The sequence below is a fragment of the Halyomorpha halys genome, unplaced genomic scaffold (genome assembly GCF_000696795.3).
Source record: "Halyomorpha halys isolate HHAL.00 unplaced genomic scaffold, Hhal_1.1 Scaffold151.1, whole genome shotgun sequence".
Taxonomy (NCBI): domain Eukaryota; kingdom Metazoa; phylum Arthropoda; class Insecta; order Hemiptera; family Pentatomidae; genus Halyomorpha; species Halyomorpha halys.
The window spans coordinates 1,769,292-1,781,753 of NW_027116659.1; the positions used below are offsets into that span (position 1 = coordinate 1,769,292).

General features: G+C 26.9%; 1 protein-coding gene across 1 annotated transcript in view; it reads right to left on the reverse strand.

Moving 5' to 3' along the window:
* The window catches only part of LOC106678643 (nuclear receptor subfamily 1 group D member 1), an 84,919-nt gene that overhangs the window by 71,764 nt on the left and 693 nt on the right, over nt 1–12,462 (reverse strand). The gene's annotated exons all lie outside the window — the stretch shown is intronic.

Consider the following 12,462-nt stretch of genomic DNA (forward strand, 5'->3'; position numbering starts at 1 on the left):
TATATAAAAATCCAACAATATCATGCACAATTATATGTAATTAAAATCTAAAAAAATACTCGATACATATGCATAAAAAGAATTAAAACATTTAAATAAATATACTCGTGATAATTATAAAAAGTTGTACATATAGGGCAATAAACATGAAAATAACAAAGAGCGAAAGTAATAAAAACAAGTATTGAAAATAAATATAAAATTGTAAAAAGTAATATATATAAAAATTATAAAACAAAATAAATTATGTTCCTTAAACTAAATTTTGAACAGGTTACAAAAAGAAAAAAATGAAAGGTTATACCAAAAACACTAAAAAAAAAAAAAATTAATTAATGATAAATGATATTGTTTCCAACATATACTGTTGCAGCCATTTTGTGATTACACAATAGAAACTGTCAAAGACACCTCTTGCAACTGCCACTGGAAAATGAGCATAAGAAGAGGAGATCACTATGCTGCTTCATTTTATAAACATCTTACTCTTAGATGGATCATCTTTTTTTTATATATTAAGTGGTGATTTTTTTGCAGTATTTCATATTTATCATCCAATTTCTTTAATAAATAATTGTAATAAGTACCAAGATATTACTTTAACCTGACAATAACGTCGATCGAGTACAATAACCATAATTATGACATTCATATGCATTGCATTTTTTTATTTAATTTAAATTTTGAGGAAACACAATTTCATTTTCTCTCTCCCAAGCCTGAGGATATAATGTGTAATCACTTAATTAGTTCTGATAAAATAAGGTGATTTAATCATAAGTGAAAATAAAATTACCAAGCAAATTAGAATATGTTATTATTTTTTTTTTATTTTCCCCAAAATTGTGTTTTTCAGACTGGTGGAGTTTTTTTGCTGCCAACTGCTCCAATATTCTAACAACGATATTAATTACAAATTAAAGTTAAATAACATTTTTTTCATAATCTACCAGTTACTGATTGAAAAAAAATCATTAACCCTAATTTAAGTTTAAAAAATAATAAGAAAAATTAATTTAGATATTAAATATATGTCCTGATTAAAAAATAATATTTCACATTAACTAATTGTGTAAAAGATATTTACATTATTAATATATTATTTAGTTAATATCATATAAAAATTTTGCAGTCCTAATTATTCAAATCAAACATAAGGACAACACAATGGCCTGCTGTTAAAACTTTACCAATGGACTTATTTGTTATTCTATAAATTAACTTACCTAATTTCTCGCTTATAATTTCTTAAAATCTTAAAATAAATTTAATCTAATATAAAAAAAACCTCAATTGTTTTTGTTACCTTGATGCGGTTCTTACTAGATCAATCATTACGGTCAAATACTCTAATCATAGAAGGTTAAAAATTTAGAAGTAATTGAAACATTCTGAATTAATTATTACTGCGAATTCTATATATTTTTCATTCAAAAAGGAACAAATAATTTAATAATAGCCAATAGAATATTTCTAATAAAACATTCCTTGAAGTAAATCTTAAATACTCCAAATTTTCAACTTATGTTTCGAAATTTTTACTTGCTCTATACCACTGACAATCATGTTTTTTTTGTTTTAAGTACTCTCTTAACATGTATTATTCAGTTAAAAATGTATCACAATTTTTAAAAATGTGGTACGAATCTGTAAAATTATAAATATAACATCCCCTCATAAATATAAAAAATATCCAAAATATCGGAAACATTGTTTAAGATTTGACCGCATCCTGTAATTTATTATTTATTGATCGTCTTTGGTCTTTTACATATAACTGATATTTATACCACATATTGACACAATATAAAACCTTTAATTAGACTTAAATTAAATATTTAATTGTAATTATTATAAATTTAAAATCGGTAAATGCATCATTGAAGTCGACCATTAATATATGTGTAATGTATTTATTTTGCTAAAGGCATTTTTTAATAGTGATATTTGCTTCGATGAAAACTTGGTATATCCTACCAATAAACAAGCATAATCATTAGGTTTAGTATCAATTGTAATAGCAAAGTCTTTCCGTCTTATTACCAACAATTAGGAATAGTGGAGATTGTATTTTTCCTTAATGGACTGCCCATTTGACTTAAAAAGATTAGATATTACCCGAAACAATAAACCTACCGTATTCATAGTCACATGAAAAGTTAAGACCCGTAATGAACAATCGCGACCAACTTAAGGGCATTAATTAGATTCCTGAACTATTCATAAAACTTTACGACTGGTAACAGGGAAGTTATTAGTGTTTGCCAATAAAAGGAAAATTATAGCTTAACGTTTCCTTAATCCCGCTTTGGACCTAATGATCTGTCGAATATCTCCGCCATATACGAAAAAATAATTAATGCTTTTCTATTATTACTATTATTTTTTTCGTCCGTCATAAAACAAAAAAAAAATATAATTATAAATACTCGTTAAGGTTACAACTTTGTCACTGTATAGTCAGCCCCGTCCAATCGCCTGATTTATCCATTGACTGATTACAGCGGATCACTGTGTAATTTATAGACATATTAAAGGTAAATTAAGACGGTTCCTACCGCAAAAAAAACAAAAAAACATGCTCTTGTTTTAGTCGTAGAATAAACATAAGATTCTTATTTTCTATCTGGAAATTTAAGTAACTGCACAGCAAATTTTTTCTATATTTGACTAAATGTACACGTTCTAGGCTCACTCGAGTCATATAGAAATTTGTTTTATAATGAGTTTTTGTTTTCATTAATTTCTGTTTCTAAGGAATCTACTCCTAAGGTACGGATCTGTTTTGATTAAACTTAATTAGACAAGATTGGTGCAGAACAGAGGCGCGGCGTGGGTACCAACCACCTGGAGCGGAGGAAACTTAAGCCACTCTCTTATTTAGGTAATTAAATTTAAAAGATTAAAATAAACAGCAATTATAAAGAACTTTTTGGCAAGAACAATCATATTTATCTTGCATTGTTCACTATACAAATTACAATAGTCATGAAATGAAATGATTCAAACTTTTACAAGATGTTATTATTATTATCAATTTTTGTCGCTCCCTAAAAGTACCGTCTCCATCTCGTTCTCATTACCCAATACTAGTTTGTTTGATTAAAAAACTTTTGAAGTGCTACTAGAGTTACTAAATGCTATAGTTCCTAAACTATAGTTGCTACTAGAATTATGAAATGGTTTCATTCGTCCGTGTAATATTTTTTTTAGAATAGAAAACATTTTTTTTTTTTTACAAATTTGAAGATATCGAAACAAATAAAAAGGCAATATAGCCTCCCAATTCCTTCTCATCTGCTACGTTAATATTGTACTTATTTATAGCCAATATTAAAAAAAATTATAAAAATACTCAACTCAATTCAATATTAATAATCATTCAAAATGGAATGAAAACAAAAAGGTCTGTTTTTTAATTTTATCAAGAATCCTTTTCAATTTTCCGACAACTAAATGTCTTTCTTATATTACATTTGTTAAAATAATACATTAAGAACGTTAACGTATCGGATCGTCTTCGTCTTCAGAACTATTCTTATATTTACCTATTTACATCTTTAGTTAACCAATTAATTTTCACTTTAAAAAAAATAGTAACTATTTCTTCTAGCGTTAAATGAGAATAAGACAATTGCTGAAACAAGAAATCCCGTTATTAATGAATTTTTATTAAACAGAAGTTTATGTCGAGCCATCAAAGCTATTCCAACTCATATACTTCCCAAACATTATCCACCTTAATCATAGTTCTTACAAGCCTGATCAGGGCCATAATTTATGAATTTTTTAATTCTGAATCGGATGAAACCTAAATTAAATATAACTTATTATTAAATATTTTGGGTATTATAATTATATTATGTTTTATAGTCTGAATAAAAACTGATCTGATATCATTTAACTTAACGATATTGAAATAAATTATCCCTAAGAATTGAAATAAAAATTAATGTAGTCAAAGTTTAAGTATATAAATTTATGTTTAATTAACATGGGCGTACCCAGCGGGAGGTACATGGGGCAACCCCGTCTAGAAGTGAAAAAAAAATTATTTAATAAAAACTTTTTTTTTCCCAAGCAAATAATTTTAATAAATAATACAGCACAGCTATAATTATATATAATTTTCTTAAAATTTTGGTTTCATTCGCCTTTTCCGTGCTGAAATGTCACAACCTGAAGGACCGTGGCTTGCACCCCTCTAGTTTTGATCCTGGGTCCTTCTTGTTAAACCACACACATATTTTCTTGAGGCTTTTTCCTTCTCATTTTTGGTTTGTAAATGGTAGCTATGGGCAATGCTGCTTGTTCCATAGCCTAATTGAAATATGCCTTCCAACATAATTGAAATACCATCTCCCAGAAATTATGGTAAAACCGGGTCTGCTCTCTAGGCACATTTTTCAATATTTGAGGCGTTCTGTTATAAGGTATAGTAACAGAGATTTTTTTTTTATTTTTGTTTTAGACATCATTGCCTTTATGAAATTTGAGTGACTACTGGTTGAAGGTAAAATATTGTAATTAACAAACGATTTAATAACGTAACAGTTTTAATTTTTTACAGTTACCTTGTTTAACGACCGAACATTTGTTGTAATTGTGAGACAAAGTAATTTTTTTATCGTTGAAATTGTAAAAGTTATCAACACCAAAAAGAATATTTTTCGCTTAAAAACATATCAACTTCATCTCAACCTCACATAACACAAAACCTCACAACAAATCAATAACTGCCATCTATATATTTTTAAAAGGTTCCTATAAAAAGCATTATGTCTTGCATAAAGAAAACGAACATTTAAAATTAGGATCAATTAATATTCATTGCTTAATCCCTTGATCCGATACTATAAATTAGTTTGAAATTTTAAGATGACTGAAGTAATAAACTTTAATATCAGAGGCTCAAGTTAAATTTTTCAAAAATAAACCAATTACTTCAAATTTTGTAAAAAATGAATAGACTAAAATAAAAATAACAAAAACTCGAATTTAAATTTCCTTTTTTTTTTTTTTTTTGGTGAGTATTTTCTCTCTCTTTAATGGAGACCACTCATCATGGAAAGACACATTTCTACTCCTCTCCTCCAACCTCAGGTTTGTAAGGCACGCGAGCAGCCTGACTAGGCTCAGGAGTGACCCTACCCAGTGTACCTTAATCAGGCAGGAGTCGCTTTGAGGGCTTCCAGGTTGGAAGTTCGGTAAAAGGACGGTCTGCTTCAGGGAACGAAATCTAGTTCTTGGAGCTTCTACTGACCGTGAACACACATAATAGGTGGATCTAGACCAATTCGTCACTGTGTTGAGCCCCTAGGAATGACTCTCTCAAATTGAAATCAAAGCAACTGGTTATAGAGTTATGTTTACTATACCGTTACACCATAACACCATGGTTTGTAGCTGCATGGAGGTTGTTATCCAACATCTCTTCCCATTAATTTGCGGAAAAAATGTTTTAACGCTCATAATTAAATATTGTTAATCAGGTCCATTCCCACTACCAACTCATGTCATTGTGTGCTAGTGTATCGATTTTTTATACTAAATGAATGTTTTCATTAGTGATTAAGTTTATTTTGGCAACAGGATATTCCTCCCTTTGCTTTTCTTTTGGAAAAGGAAAATAAAATCTTATTATAAATTAAGAAACTGTTTTGTTATTTACCTGATAAAATGTTTGGTCAATGAACAGAAATATTAATTTTGACTTTTAATTTTACCTGTTTTTTTTATCACTATACAATTTTATCTCACTTCCAACAAACAGAAGTTAAGCGTGTGCATGCTTCTAAGACTTGCTAGGAACCAATAAGTGGTACTAATTTTTAAAAAAACTTGGCAAAATCGGGGCATTTTTTTCAGTGAAAAAATTATCCACATGTTTGTGTTGATTACTGTGTTGTGTGATTACTTCGATCATTTTTTTCCCCCAAACTTGAATAAAATTTTTACAACTAGAGTTTTTGACTGTGGAGGTAATAATTGGTATCAACGATATTAAACAAGTACCAATTATCCACGTACCAATAACTATAATTTAATACCATGATATCATTCGAAGAAAATTTCGAATCTATTAATGGAAGTTGGAAATTACCATTGGCAGTTAACATTGATATAATGAGCTGCCATTTTTTCATTACGCGATATTGCACAATTTAAATTCAATCAAGACATCGATTCGAAATATTTTCGATTCAATTGCAAATGCTAAAACCGTAAAGCCACTTTTAATTGGCATTTTCATGATTTGATTCGTTTGAATGATAACGCCAAATAGTTACTGATCGAAAATAGAATCATTGCATCTTTTATCGCAAATGAAAAATGTCATAAACGATTTCGGAGTAGTTTGATCTCAGTTATAATTAATCAAAATTTGATTTTTAAAAAAAACTACAGACAGTACTGTTGGAACATCTTTCACAAGATGAATTGTTTGCTATATAATATTAATAAATATAATAATAATCATTTATGCTCAAATGGTGTGATCGGTTTTATCGTCGGCTTAGTATATTTACACATCATACATATTTATTTAAATATATGCATCTATATATTGTATTAGGATATTTGATTTTTTTAGATTGAATTATTCAAAGAAATATACAATTCTTCAAAATGTTAGTTGACTGTTTTTTTGTTAGTAAATAAAGAAACAAAAAGAAAATATCAATAAGTGAAATACATTTGTTATTTCCTCCCAAGTAAAGTAACCGTAAATGCAACTTGTATTAAATAATTCTAAATAGATTCAAAATTACTACATATTTAATAGTTTATCATACTTTACACACTTATAACTACTATTACTGCTCGCTTATCTGATCTTATAAATAACATGACACATGAAGAAACAATAAATAACCTATATCAACCAACACATAAAATAGATTATGATGATACGTTATTATATATAATGAATAAAAAATAATATCATTATTCGCTAATAGAACATCTTAGCTCAAAACGATAGTAATTGTTCGCAAACAAAAATTTTTTTATGGCACTTAATGATATGTAATAACTATGATAAAGAATGATTACCTACTTTCATCTAAGGTGATCGATTTTACCCATACTGGTACTGATTATGACTAAATTACTTAAATATATAATAACATGGAATATTGATTGCTATAGCAGTTTAAACGAATCAAATAATGTAACGTTTATCCCAATTTCTAAGAAATCTTACTATTTATTAATTTCATGACAGCAATAAAATTTTAATTATGTTATTGTATGATTTTTTTTCTTCTTCGAATCCTCAATTAAATAATAATTAATGTTTTATTACTTTTATTTTTTCTTCGTCTTCTGTTAACTATTAACATTTAGAGGAATTGATTTCTAGTGTAATTCAACAACGGCTCAACTTGTCTTATAGCGACACCATGAATCGATATCTTTGAACTGAAGGAGAGGAAATGATTTTTCACGCCGATTTCGTCACGGTCATTAAATGAAATTTTAAATACCTTCAAAAGAGAAGAATGAACTAAAGGCAGTGGAAGATTCATGACATCGATTGAAAAAAATCTATTCTATTTAACGCTCCTCAGTTGCGTATGTTTACGGCGGGACGCAGCGATCTACAGGAAAATAATATGTTAATTATTCAAATGAATTTTATTTTTATTGTATCAATACCAGAAAGAATTTTCAACTACTAAAAGTTGTAATGATAAATATGATTTCAAAAAAAAAGAAAAAAGTTATAAGTATGAAGTACAAAACACAAAATAACACAAGAAAAAAATAGCATAATGGGTTAACTAAAAACTATAATATCTCTAATCAATTTAAATAAATTTGAGTCCTAATCAAAATGTTGAGCTAGTTTCAAACTTATTTATCCATTCAAGTGTTTCCTGTAACCGGTTTTTTTTGTTATTCTTATTCTCGTAAAATGTATCTAGTTGTTTGTTCTTGGTAGACTGATCTACTGCTGTGACTATGAATGATGATCTGATCTCACATTACCGTCTAATATTGAATTTTTTTAGCGGGTCGCTGAAGAGGATCTAGGAGGGTGAATTCCGGAGAGCGAATTTGTTGATCGGGTGAATTGAATAATTGAGCAGAAATGAGAGGGAAAAATGGGAGTGAGTGAAACATTTGTATTGGTTGTACAGACCGAAATGGATTGTAAAAGGAAACTGTAGGGGTGAAAAAAAAATGTTTATTATATCCTATTATTGTATATCTTTTTTTTGTGATTATACCATGTATGTGTAATTTATATATGTCCGATTACGGATTGATAAGTATGTGTGAGATGGCAACCTAATGTATTTAGGCAGCATAGATGAATAAATAAAGTATTTCTCTCTTCAGAATAATACGCTTATCCGAACACACTAACTCTAAGCGTTTTTTATTTTATTTTTTAATGTATTTTTTCTCCTATTTTCTTTAGGTACTTTAAGACCCAGGAGATTTTTTAAAAATAAATAAAGTTTGTTCTAAAGTAATCTTTTTAATTTCTTAAAATTATGTGAAGAAGCAATATTTCCTGATTGTAGGTACTAATGATAAAACCAAATTTTTAGGCCGGCTACCGCAAGAAACAAAAAGGTTTTATTAAACATTTTTGACGTATTACTCAAAATGTATATATTTTTTTATACACTGCATATGAGGCAATATGAAAAATGATGAAATGTTGAAAAATATGTTATATTGAATGTTTTGCTTACTTTTTTCACAAAATTTGTCATACAATTGTGGTAGGCTGCATTAAAATTTTTTTATTATAATTAAACATCAGCCCCAAAAATTGTAGAAAGATGGTAAATTGTTTTTTTCGCCATATTACTGTTGACTGTTATTTTATTATATACGGGTTCAATTTGGATAAATGAGACAAAAAAATAATAAGTTGTATGCATATGTTTAATTTTAACCATATCATCTGGTTCAAACTTTCAATTGTGTTCATTCAATCTATATATAGTAAATACTTAAATCTAGGAATAGCGAAACATTGTCGGGCCAGCTAGTTTGAAATAAACTGTATTTTAAAAACTTTTCAAACTAAATATCTATTATAAATAATATATTATAATAAATAAAATATCTTTTGTAAATATTTTAATTTTTTGCTCATGTCATTAATCCGTTATCTATAATTTACTCCTGACCGACCAGATTATTCCAGTCAAAGAGAGTTCTGTAGAATTTTATTTCAATTCATCTTATCTTCTTCCCTCTTCCATTCTTTCCAGTATTGATTATTCTTTCTTGAGACTACTTTAGACCAGTTTTCCATTTTTTTTTTTATTCATTCCATTCTTGAAACCTTCTTTTTTGGAAAATGCTTCCACTGCTTCTCCTATCATCTTGTTCCCCGAATCTTTCTCAAATCTATTTTGATATTATCCAATCCAGCCGTTTGCCGACTTTTTTTTATCAAAAAATGACTTGAATATCCGTTTTTTTAAACTTATCAGCGAATCAATTGTAATCTCTCTCTTATGTTTTTTTCTATTTCTGGTTTTCATTAGGCCTAAAATTTTCCTGAAGAGTCTTTATTCTTGTACTTATTTTAATTTAACTATTGATTAAACCTAGACATGCTAATGGACATTCTGGCTACACCACTCATTAATTAATAAAATTAGTACCTAATTTTATGATTTTTATTAGAGAATCATTTCTTGATTTCTTTATTAAATATTCTTAGTTATACCATATGTTATATTACAATACTTTTACAGTTATATGTTTGTTTCATCGGCAACTAAGTGAAACACATTTCACAAGTCAAGATTTTCTATATTTGAGTTATTTGGTTTTTCCAGTCTAAATGTTAGGAGGATTAAATTCCAAATAATTTATTAGTATCATATTAATCTTCTTATTTAAAATAAAATTACAATTTCCAGAACATAAAATAAAAAACAATTGTGTCGTCAAATATCCCAAAATTTTAATTTTCACTTGTAAACTAACGATTTTTTCAACATAACAGCTTTAAAACACTAGATGAATTTTACTTTACCACCTACTTATGGACCAAACAAGATATTGATTAATTTCTTTCCTTTGCCAGTTCAAAATCAAGTTAGTTTTAGCACTTTAATATTATATAATCAAACAATAACAAAATATAATATTATATAGTAAATATTAGGAATATATTATAGCATTACTATCCTATTTTCTTAATATTAATGAAAATAAAAATTATCTACGATTTGTCTTAAATTACTTCTAAAAATATTATTATTCAATTTTCTGGTTCTCGTTTTTTTCGAATGATAAATAAAAAAATTATATTCACATTTTTGGTTCATTTTTGATTAGAAGAGATTACTATTAATTTTATTTTAATATCTTATTAATCGACTTTAATATTTTTTCCTTAGCCTAAGAACTATAATTAATAACATACATCATTAAACGAAATCAAAATATTATTACTCTAATATTCTTTCTTTGAATATCGTTATTTAATTAGATGCATGTGTGTTGTATACGTTTTTGTAATATAAATGTCGTCAGTAGTTAATATTAATTTTAACCTATACGTTATCGTCTTATGAATATGTTAATTTTTTTTTTTAAAAAGTATTAAGAACTTATTATAAAGATTTATATAACATTTCGTGACGTTATATCTCTATCCATTGACATTACTTATCTTGCACAAAATTATACACTTTATAAGATAATAACTAAATCGAAATTAACGCTGAATAAAATAAAATTGATAATTTTTAAATTATAAATTTTATTAAAAGTATATTTGTTTATTCTAGATAAAGGATAATATGTTTATGCTCAGTACCAAAATCTCAGAAATAAAAAAACAGCCTATTTAACGTATATGAGTCGCATTTATCGCATTTATCGCCAGCAAAACCATGCAACCTTATCTTTTATTTTTAAAATAATTTTCTTCTAAAATTAATTTTAGATTCATTTTTCTTAAAAACATATGTTTGAAATAGATATATCTATAAATAAATGCATATTAAAATAAAGCAGGAATCAAGGTATAATTTTACCTATTTGAAAAAATGTAAAATACTCATCGATTTTATAGAATTATTATCTAGAAAATTTATTCTATTCATTTCTCGTGCATACAATTTTTCATCTATAGAAAATACTATTCCCGATATAGTCGGCATGTAATATACCGATATCTTATTTACTAATTACTATTTACTATTTATATCTATACAATTTTTATTTTCGCCTGATGCTAGGAGATAATCAGATTTCAGCTACATTTGTGCAGCACAAGACAACACTTAGTAGCGGATTATACAAATTGAAAAAACTATAAGTTATAATAATATGTATGTTTATATCGATTACTATTTAATAAATACCGAAACCAGAGGCAGATCAAGGGCGAGGCTTGAAACGTTAATTAATTGTATTTTTAAATTATATTAAGATGTACACTTTTTTATGTTGTATTATGAATAACTATATAATTATATATATATAGTATTAAGGATAAATATTTAATTATTTATTAGGAATACAAATTTAACTCGCTATGTCATTAAACAACTAAATTTTACTAAGATGTACACTTTTCTATATTGTTTTGGGAATAACTATTTTATTATTTATTAGGAATAAAAATTTAATTCGATTTGTTATTAAATTATTAAATCATATTAAGATATATACTTTTTTAGATTTTTTTAGATTTTAGAAATAACTATTTAATTATTTATTAGAAAAAAAATTAATTCGTTGTATTATTAAATTATATTAAGATCTCACAGTAAGCAATAGGAATTTACCTATGTATACGTATTTATATCTATGCTTTCATTGTCATTCAGTACTAACAACTACTACTAACACCAAATGAACCAAACCCCATGGCTAAAAGATGAATATATCAGCCAATAAACTACCTATCTGTATGTTCATATCAAACCTTAGCCTCTGAAATGAGGAGTCTTAAAATAATTACAATAGAAGCAGTGGATATAAAATTATTGTTAATATTTAAGTTAATAAAATAGATACAGTAGAACCCCGCTTATCTGTCCCGGTGGGGACCGAGACTTGACCGGTTAAGCGGAAGAGCCCGTTAATGCGGAACATATAAAAAAAAAAAAAAAAACTCCGCTATCAGTTTAACTCTTATATTAAGTAAAAATTAAAATGCAATACAATGTCATATCATAAATATTCATATCAACATATGAATATTTATTTGTGATGAAGTTAATTTTATTCGAACAATATAATAATATTTAAAATCAAATTTTCTTTATATACATTATTTAGTCCAAATTGTTTAAGCATTTTTCGTTTTGTAAGATTCATTCATTTTCTTGTTGTTTTTTTTATTTTGTAAGTTTATCCTAGAAGCCGGTCAAGCGAGAGACAGTTAAGCCGGGCTGGATTTTATTTTATTTTGGCTACAGTTTGTATAATTATAAAAAAAAAAATTATTGCCGCATTCTGGTGATA